At 39.8% G+C, this 9619-nt stretch overlaps 2 pseudogenes across 1 annotated transcript in view; one reads left to right on the forward strand and one right to left on the reverse strand.

The window, feature by feature from the left end:
* The window catches only part of LOC110054612 (uncharacterized), a 76339-nt pseudogene that overhangs the window by 16722 nt on the left and 49998 nt on the right, over nucleotides 1-9619 (forward strand). The gene's annotated exons all lie outside the window — the stretch shown is intronic.
* On the reverse strand, nucleotides 5584-6594 carry LOC149118465 (uncharacterized; annotated as a pseudogene).

Here is a 9619-nt window from a genome sequence, read left to right on the forward strand (position 1 = left end):
GAATAAAATCTCTGTTGTATCTTTTTATGCAGGTATTACTAAAAAGTGACCTGCCGGAGGAAAACAAAACAGGCAAAAAAAAGGCACGGATCACAAGTTTAGGTTATATTGCCCCCGCCGGCCACCACTAACAAGAAATGAAACACTGTCGTCACTTGCAGTGCTTAATGACTCCTTGGCTCTTCAATGTGACTTCTTTAACATTTGTCGTCTGGTTTGCTACTTTGGTAATCACTGACGCGTTTAGAACTTACTGGAGCGAGTGTTATCTACAATCCAAACCAGTAAATTTGAATAGCTGTAATAGGAACCTTCACAAAATAAAGTTTAATTTAATTTTGTACCTTAAACCTCGTCAAACTAAGACCAAATTGTCGAAAACTCAAGGGTTTTTGTTTTGTTTTTACAACTGAATAAACAGGAAAATAATTGATCACACCTGCGAAAGGTTCTTATGACTGACTCTGAACGAGCTGCGAGCTCATTTCCTGTCTGTTTCTAAAGCTTGAAAATGAACGCTTTTTCTTATGTGAAAACAACATCATAAAAGTGTCCGTCAAGATTTATAGCATCCATGTATTCATGTCATCTTGAAGGGTTAAATGTTCCCTAAAACACGTCAGAGCTAGGTCGTCAACAACAATAGTGCATTCAATTTCTTCACAAATAGCCATTCTTCGCTCGGGGTGAGTGTTGCGATAGTAGTGATAAAAATGGTGGTCTAAAACCTTGTAAAAATGCCTTCGAACACGCACATCTGTCTTTTCGTCAGGGCCTGTTTTTTCCTTGGAAGCGCGTTTATTACCATTTGCTTTCCTTTGAACTTCAAACGTGGCGATGTAAGACGTTATATCAGTGTTTCCAGTCTTTTTAGGATCGATTTTTTCCCAATTAAAATCTCTCAGTTCCATGATTTTATCTCTTTTTTTATTTATTTATTTTTTTTATTTGTTCACATACAGAATAACATACAAAATAACCGTAGAGGAAAAAAGCTACATAATTACTTACATTAAAATACCTAAAACAGGTTTAACAACAAACGATAAAACTAGTGGTAACAATACATAAAAAGAAAGAAAAAAAAGGCGACTCCTCTGCCCGGTTTTTAGTTTTTTTAAATATTATTATCCAATAACTACGTACTTGATATAGTAATTTTATTAACAACAATTACTAATAATTAATAATTAATCATAGATACAATTAAGAAATAAGCAGTGCAGAAAGATTTCCGAGATAAGTAATTTAAATTAAAAATGTTGGTGGTATGTCTAACTCTCAATTGCACTTTGGCCTTGGTTCGCTTGCAGAAAGTAGATAGATGGCTTTTATGGTACCGTGATGGTGAGAAGTGGAAGTAAAGGATTCCATTTCTTAGAAACTGCATCGAGGTTGTTGGACTCTATGCGAAACTGTGATTTTAGGTACACAAGAAAAGTTGTTAAAATTGGGATCTTCTTGCTGACCCTGCAGCTCCATATATAATATCTTGCCAGAAGAAAGCAGAAATTTAGTTGATGTGAAAACTTAGAGGTGTCCGGTCTCAGACCCAGATATATGGCGGTGTCTTTTGAATAGTCTATCGTCATTAGATTGACCTGCTTAAGTTTTTTCAGTCAAATTTTCCCAGAAGGTGGCTACTATTGTACAGTTCCAGAAGAGGTGGATCAGGTTTTCAGAATGGTTGGTACAAAAGGAGCAGTTCGGGTCCTGCTTTATATCAATTTTTGTTAAGAAAAGGTTCGTTGGTAAAATACGATGAAGGAATCTGAATTGAAAGTTTACGAGTTTTGTGCTTTTTGTGCACCTAGCTGCCAGACAATAGGCGCTAGTCCAGTCAGCAGAACATCTTTCATCAGATTTAATGCTGTCATTCCATTTCTCTTGGCTTTTAAAAGGAACGGTGCTTTTGAAAGAGAGGAGCTTCTGGTATACAACTCTGTTCGCTTTATCGTTCTTAATAAAAGTCTCGGAGAGGAAGGTATCGGAAGTGTCTGTGCTACTAGGTTCTTTACCAAGAAAGTTAGTGTTATAATGGTGCCGAAGGGCAGAAATAAGGCCAAAATACTTAATGGGTTGTATTCCTATATTGTAAGTGCTGATAAAATCTGCAAGGGGGAGAAAACTGCGCGAGTCCGTCATTAACTGGGCTACCTTAGTGATTCCATGCAGGAAAAGATGTTTGTAGAAGACCGGTCTTTTTTCGATCCTAATTAGCGAATTATGCCATATGTGTTGTTCAAGAAATTGCTGCTCGGTTTCGATTTTATCATCAAAGTTAACCTCTGACCATATTTCTAAAATTTCTTGTAGAAAAGGGTCTTGGACCGATATCAACTTTGAAGTGTCAAGCTTGTTTAAATTACATGTGAAGACTAGTTTGCCGCCATATTTCCTAAGTTCAAGTTCAAAAAAATTTTTCCATTTTCCGCGGTTAGAATCGTCAAGGTATGTTTTAATCCAAGCAGTCTTGAGCGATTTGGTAAACGAAGCAATGTCAACCATTTTTAACTTTCCGTTTTTATAGTCGTTTATCATGACACTTCGCTTAATCTTATCGCCCTTATTTTCCCAAAGAAAGCTGTAGAAAAGGTTGTTTATTTCTTTGATAGTGTTATGATTTGTCGCCAGCGGAGCTAAAATATACGTAAGTTGAGATGCTGCTAAGCTTTTAATAACTTGGATTTTGCCGAGTAATGTTAGCCGGCGATATTTCCAATTGCTTAAGATGTTTTTAATTTTGTCCGCTTTTTCTCTATAGTTTATATTTAATGTGATATTGGGATCGCTGGAAAGCCAGACACCAAGGACCTTTACTTTGCTTTCTGGCCATTTAAAGTTCTTCTCGGGAAAAAGTTTTTCCTTATTTCCCACCATTGATCCAATCCATAGAGCTTCGGTCTTTTTACTGTTGAGTCTGAGGCCAGACATACTGCCAAAGTTTCGATCGTCTGAAGTGTGGCGGATAATGACTCGCTAGTGCCGTTAAGAATGAAGGTTGTGTCATCTGCATACTGGCTAATTTTAATTTCTGAGTTGTTTACAGATATTCCTTTAATGTTCTTGTTCGATCTGGCTGCTTTAGCTAAGATTTCAGCAGATAATATAAATAGGTACGGCGAAAGAGGGCAACCTTGCCTAACACTTCTTTGTAGTTGAAAAAAACAACTCGCCCAGCCATTGTTTAGGACACAGCTTTCGATGTTCTTGTAAAATGTTTGAAACCAGCTTATCAAAGAAGAGCCAAATCCAAAATACTGGAGCGTGCGCTCAATGAAGGACCATTCCAGCGAGTCAATGCCTTTTCAAAAGCTATAAAAAGCAATAGCCCTGGGATGTATTTTTGAGAAGCGTAGTTCATAATGTTATCTATTAATCTAATGTTTTCTCCAATAAATCGTCCTTTTAGGAAACCGGTCTGCTCGTTATTGATAAGTTTTGGAATAACAGATTTTATTCGGTTTGGGATAGCTTTCGCAGCTATTTTGTAGTCGCAGTTGAGAAGAGCTAGTGGCCGCCAGTTTTTAATTAAGTGCGGTTCTGCGTCTTTTTTTGGTATGAGTTTAATGATTCCGCGTCTCTGTGTGATCGAAAGGCTTCCTTCATCATATGAATAGTTGAGTGCACTTATTAGAAGAGGAGACAAGTCTTTCCAAAAAAATTTGTAGAACTCAGCCGGGAGTCCATCAGTTCCAGGGGTTTTCTCCCGATCCATGCTTCTTAAGGCTTTAAGCCACTCTTGTTCTGTTAAATGTCCTTCGCAACTCATTACCTCGTTGTTGTCCAGAACCGTGTCATTTTCAGGTTGAAAAAGATCGTTTTCTGTTGGTATCACATTTTTGGGGGATGTGTAGAGTTCTTTATAAAAGGTTTCACATTCAGCAAGGATTTCTTTGTCAGATGTGACAAATTCTTGATCAGTGCTTTTAAGCTGGATTATTGTACTCATTTTGAGGTGTCTTTTCTCAAGATTTAGAAAATATTTGTTGTTTTTTTCGCCTTCATTGTACCATTTAATCTTACATCTCAAGATTGCCCCTTGGGTACGTACTTTGATAATCTCTTCTAATTCACTTTTGAATAACTCAAGTTGTTCTGTTTTATTTGTTTTTTGCGTTTTGCTGACGGCAGCCGGCTGTTCCAGTTCTTTTTCTAGTAAGGCAATTTTTTCTTCTAACTCATGCTGTTTCTGCAAAGTTTTACGCTTTTTGGCAGCAGCGAACTGAGCTAAGAGATTTCTCCCGAGTTTTAAGTTTGATCATATCCCAAAGAAGCGCAGGGTTTATTGATTCATCGATCGTTTTCGTATTCGTTCTGTGTTTCATGGATAGTTAACCTTATGAAGTCAATGTAATCCTTATCGGCCAGAAGGGATGTGTCAGTTGAGTTTCCAAAAACCAGGCCCTCTTGGGTTTGAGTGAAGAGATATATTTAATGTGATCATTGAGTGGTCTGTCTTAAAGCCCGGTAGAATGTTTGCGGAGATAATGCTGCCCAGCAAACTCTGACTTGTTAAGAAGAAATCTAGTCTACAGTGGACAGTAGGCTGTGTTTGGTGCCAAGTATACCTTCTTTCTTCGGGGTTCAATATTCTCCAGGCATCAACTAGATCGAGGTTATCGCATATCTCAAGGATGGTTGTTTGCGCGTTGTGTTCTGTTTTGGACAGGCCCCCTTTTTTATCTTTCTCTACATCAAGAACGAGATTGAAATCGCCTCCAATGATGATTTCGTCTCTCTTCGAAATCTTGAAGGTGATTAAGGAGATTTTTAAAGAAAGCAGGATCATCTTCGTTTGGAGAGTAAATATTTGTTAAGGTTATACTTTTTCCATTTGTTTTTAAGTCACACAAGATAAAGCGCCCTGAATCATCGATATAGGTTTTCATAATTTGAAGATCGAAATTATTATTAAAAAGAATACTTACGCCAGCTTTGCTGCTAGAAAAAGAGCCGAAAAGGCTTTTGTACCCCCATTCAGTAGCCCATAGGAGAGAATTTTCTTGCGAACAATGTACTTCTTGCAACATGTAAATCGAATATTTTTTAGATCTGAGCCAATTAAAAGTTTCTCTTCTTTTAGCGTTATTCCCAAGGCCCCGTACATTGAGAGAAGCTACCGTGATAGTATTGTTATCTGTTTTGTATTGAAATATAAGGAGATACAATGGATACCTGCACTGCTTGATTCGACAATAACAGCGTTATGGCCAGACGAAAATGTTTTGCATACAGTTCAGAATTTGTATTTTTTAAGCTTTGAAAGAAATTGTAAGCGAAAAATCTACAAATATTTTTAGCGAGGTAGTCGACAAAACAGCATTGTAATAATACGAAGAGCAAGCTGGTGACATGAAAACACAAACGGTTACATATAAACATACTAAAGCGCGAGTATTTAAGCAAGTAATAAAAAAAAATAAAGCATAAACAAAGATATAAAAATCCTAATCAGTTTGGGGTTCAAGTGACTAGCAGGCACGAAATGTGAAAACCAGATCGAGTAATTATTGTTGGACAGCTAAGCCGCCCGCCACCTAAGATTTATAAATAGAGAAAGTAAAGTTCTGAGGTATAATTAGTAAACACAGTTACTCATCTGCCTCTTCTGCTGCATCTAGAAGTTTGCCCGGAGGCCAGAATTTGCCATTGATAAACAACTTGTCGGGCTGGCTCTTGCTGAAAGATGCCCTCATGCCTTGTCGTCGTGCTTCTTTGAAAACTGCCATTTGATCTTTCCGGCGCTTGATGATTTCCAATGGAAGATCGCGAAACATTTGGATATCAATCTCTTCTAGTCGCCGGCCCAAAGAGAAAATTTCCTCGACATCTTTATATCGAAGAAGTCTGGCAATTATAGGACGTGGAGCTGTGTCGCTATTCCGTCGGGTTGTTAGACGGTGTACACGTTGAATTTCAACGCTGCGGGCGTTGCGGTAGCCAAGATCTCGTTCCATAAATTTCTTAACACTTCTTCGGTATCTTCTTCTCGTACTTCTGGGATATTGAAAAATTTGATATTCTCTCTCCTGGAATAAGCTTCAAGGTAGAGGTTCTTGGAGGTGATGTCGTTTATTTGGTCGGTGAGCTTTCTCTCGCTCTCAATCAGAGAGGTTATTCTTTTATTTTGCTCCCCCATCTGCTTCTTTAACGCATCTCGATGTTCCTTACACTTGTCGCCATTGAAACTGCAAGACTTCTTTAATTCTGCTATATCGTTCTAAGCCGTTGCTTCAAACTCTTCAAGCTTGGCCGTTCTTGCTTTGAGGTTCGCCAAATTGGTTTCAATATTTCTGACGGAGCTTTCAATTGAATCAAGCTTACTCAGTCTCGCGATGATGGAGTTCAGTTGTTCTCCAAATTGTTCGATTTTGCTGAGAGCCTCCATGATTTCGTCGTTTGCCTCGTAGTCGCTGTTTGTGTTCTCGTCTGCTGTTTCTGCAAGATCTCTGAGTTTTTTTTGCTTCATGCAAAGGCGAAGTCTCGTCTCCAGAACTTGTAGACGATCTATTTCTGCGTTTTCTGATAAGGTTAGACAATTTTTCGGCTACGAAAAGCTTTTGGAAGGCAGACGGCTTTTAGCGGGCTCCTACTCCGCCATCACTCGGCCCAATATCCTGATTTTATCTGCTTCCCTGCGCACGTTCACGGAAAGTGATTTTATCTCTTTCCGTGAACGTGCGCAACTGATCCAGGCTTTGTTCGAAGGAAACTTAAGCAGCTCTTCATAGGATATTTGACCATCACCGTGTTGATACACCTTACACGGTTTCAGCCGTCTGCGAAATAACTGCACAGGTCGTCGGAGCATCTTGGCGGCCGTGGGTTTATTTTTAGTAATCGCATTCTTAGGCGAGTCACCTTCGCGCCATATTGATCCAATTCTGTGCATGCCAGAATAAACGTGTGTTTCTTCCTGACTTTGTTTAGGACCCTTCCATCTTTCAAGAGAGCAAGTTCCTTGCTTTGTAGCGGCTTGTAATGGTGGGAATTCTTTTCGATTGCTACGCAGCATTTGTAGGACTCGTTTTTCTGTTCGTTCTCGCGAAGAGATAAATGCGTTTGACTTTTCATATTTGGACGCCTATCAAGACGAGGAAGCTTTAAAAATTGCCATCTTCACTGTTCAGTGATTTGAGCAATGTTGCGTAAAAAGAGCCGCATTTCGCCTGTTGTTGTGTGCCATTCGCAAGACCATCGACAAAATCTACGAAATTTATTCAAAGAGTTGCAAGGAAGGCCCGTCCACAGTTACGAAAAATGCGAAAATTACCAAATTTACGAAAACTGCGAAATTTACTGAAATTCGAAGACCACCGACAAAATCCACGAGCTTTTTTTTTTTTTTAGCGAGGGGTTGGAAATTAATTTTGTTTGATTTGCAAGCAGTGGTGAAGTGGTACTGTACACCAAGCAAAGAGTCGAAATATAGTTGTTTCGAAGACGGCGAGTTTAACTACCTCAAATCAGGAACCTTTCTAATAATCACGTGAACAGCAAGCTTCAGTGGCGGAAAGCGTTTTAGCCTTGACAGATCGAAACTACGAGGAAGATTCCTGAAGAACCCTCCTTTATCATAGTTTTCGTCGTAGCTAAGTCGATAGAGTTACAGTGATCTATATTAATGACGTATACTCATTGTGGAACCTCAGTAAAAGAGACATCGAACACTTCATCGGACAAGCTAACTCAAGTTACCCTACAATTAAATTCGCTGCAGAAATCTCGGACACCGGAGCTATATTTCTGGACACGGTAATATAAGAGGACGAAATATTCAATGAACAGTCAATCCTTGACATAAAAACTCATTTCAAGCCAACGGAGACTTTTCAGTATACCTATTAAACCTCGCGTCACCCGCCACTGAAGTGTTAACATAGGATTCGTGAAGGGTGAAACCCTAAGAATCCCAAGAACAAATTCCTCAAGACCTTCCTTTGAGGAAAACAAGTCAAATTTTAAAACACACTTTCTGGCAAGAGGTTATCCACACAATCTGATAAAGTGCTATTAGAAATAAAATTCACGGAAAGGTCTTTAGCGCTTAAACAGGGAAATAAAACTCGCAAAGACATTTTGCCTTTTGTTATCAAATACGAGCCTTCAGCGCCAAAGATCAAACAAGCTTCGATGGAAAATTGACATATAATACAGAACCAAAGCTATTTCATGGCTTAGTTACTGGCATGAAAATGTCCAGTTTACTGTAATACTGCCCCAACCCCGTCAATACTTTATCGCGCTGTGGTAGACAGCCGTAACGAGCCTTGCTTACTTTCAAAGCTTCAAAGCGTCGTGCTTACTGGTGGGCTCCAGGGTTACGCACAAAGGTAAATAAAGCATTATTAAAACCAGAAACATCCCTCTCCACCCTTGCAAAAAAAGAAGTTAGACAAACGAATAAAGAGTGGGAACATGACTTACATCTCCCCATTTTTCCATGTCGTTTCTGTTTTACCTTCTATTTGACGTAAGGAGTGACTGCTTATTATTTTATGATCCAAAACCTTTCAAAAGATCTGATAGTCCTCGTCGGTCTGTTACTTAATACACCGAATGCAAATATGGCGGACCACTCGGTGGGCGTCGGGGACGAGTCGCATGAAAGCGAGGCTAGTCAGGCTTTGATGTTTTGTTTTGACAATGGGGTGACCCGAAGACACTGATCCCGGTCCGCGGACTAACTATGGACCGGTCCACGGACTACCCCCACGGACCCCCTCTACGGATCCCCCCCCCCCCCCAAATAGAATAACAATAATAAATAAATATTTCAGTTACGGGTTGTCTAATAGATTACTCGTGACGGTGAAATTTCGAACGCTACGTTGTGCAAATGTAACAGATCTGGATTCAGGCTCGAGCGCAATTTATATCATTACACATTGCCATTTCCTTTGCTGTGGCCATAAAGTATATGAAAGACGCGTACGGGGAAGCCTCTGGTAAGCCTCGAAATTTGTGCTCTTTCCCCTCTGCCATTTTGTTCAGCCCATTCTCCCGTGGGTCCGTGAACTCGTTCCAGGCTTCACAATTTGCTCAGCGGAAGAATAACAGATACAAACAAGAATAAACGGCCTAAAAATATATCTTCCATAGCCAGACTGAGCCACGAATGGAAGGCAAGAACTTTCCTTCTGTTTACCATCGGCATTATCTCCTTACGATGAAAACAGCTTTTAGGCATTTTTTGGGGGGAGCGGGAAGGGGGGGGGGGGTGGGTATTAAAACCCAAGTCTGTTACATTTGCACAGTGTAACACTCGAAAAATCACCGACACGAGTCTAACTATTAGACAACCTATAAGTAAAATCTTTATTTATTATTTTTACACTATTTTAAGGTGGTCCGTGGAGGGTTCCGAAGGGGTGGTCCGCTGACCCAGTGTTTTCGGGTTACCCTTGACAATGCTTCCCCAGAAAAGTCTTGCTTCGTCGTCGATCTGGGCTGTTTTATTTAGCTGTGGCTACGAGCTGCTGTGTTTCTGAACGCCACGAGAAGGGATATAAATTTTTCACCGTTCGCCTCTCGAGCTTAGGGAAAATAGTGGATCAATGCAATTTGTTGAGACGAAGGAAAGGAGTTCACGATCGCCGCAGGAACTAAAGTTTGT

Source organism: Orbicella faveolata, unplaced genomic scaffold (assembly GCF_042242905.1).
Source record: "Orbicella faveolata isolate gen_17 unplaced genomic scaffold, um_ofav_v1 contig_1, whole genome shotgun sequence".
Lineage (NCBI taxonomy): Eukaryota > Metazoa > Cnidaria > Anthozoa > Scleractinia > Merulinidae > Orbicella > Orbicella faveolata.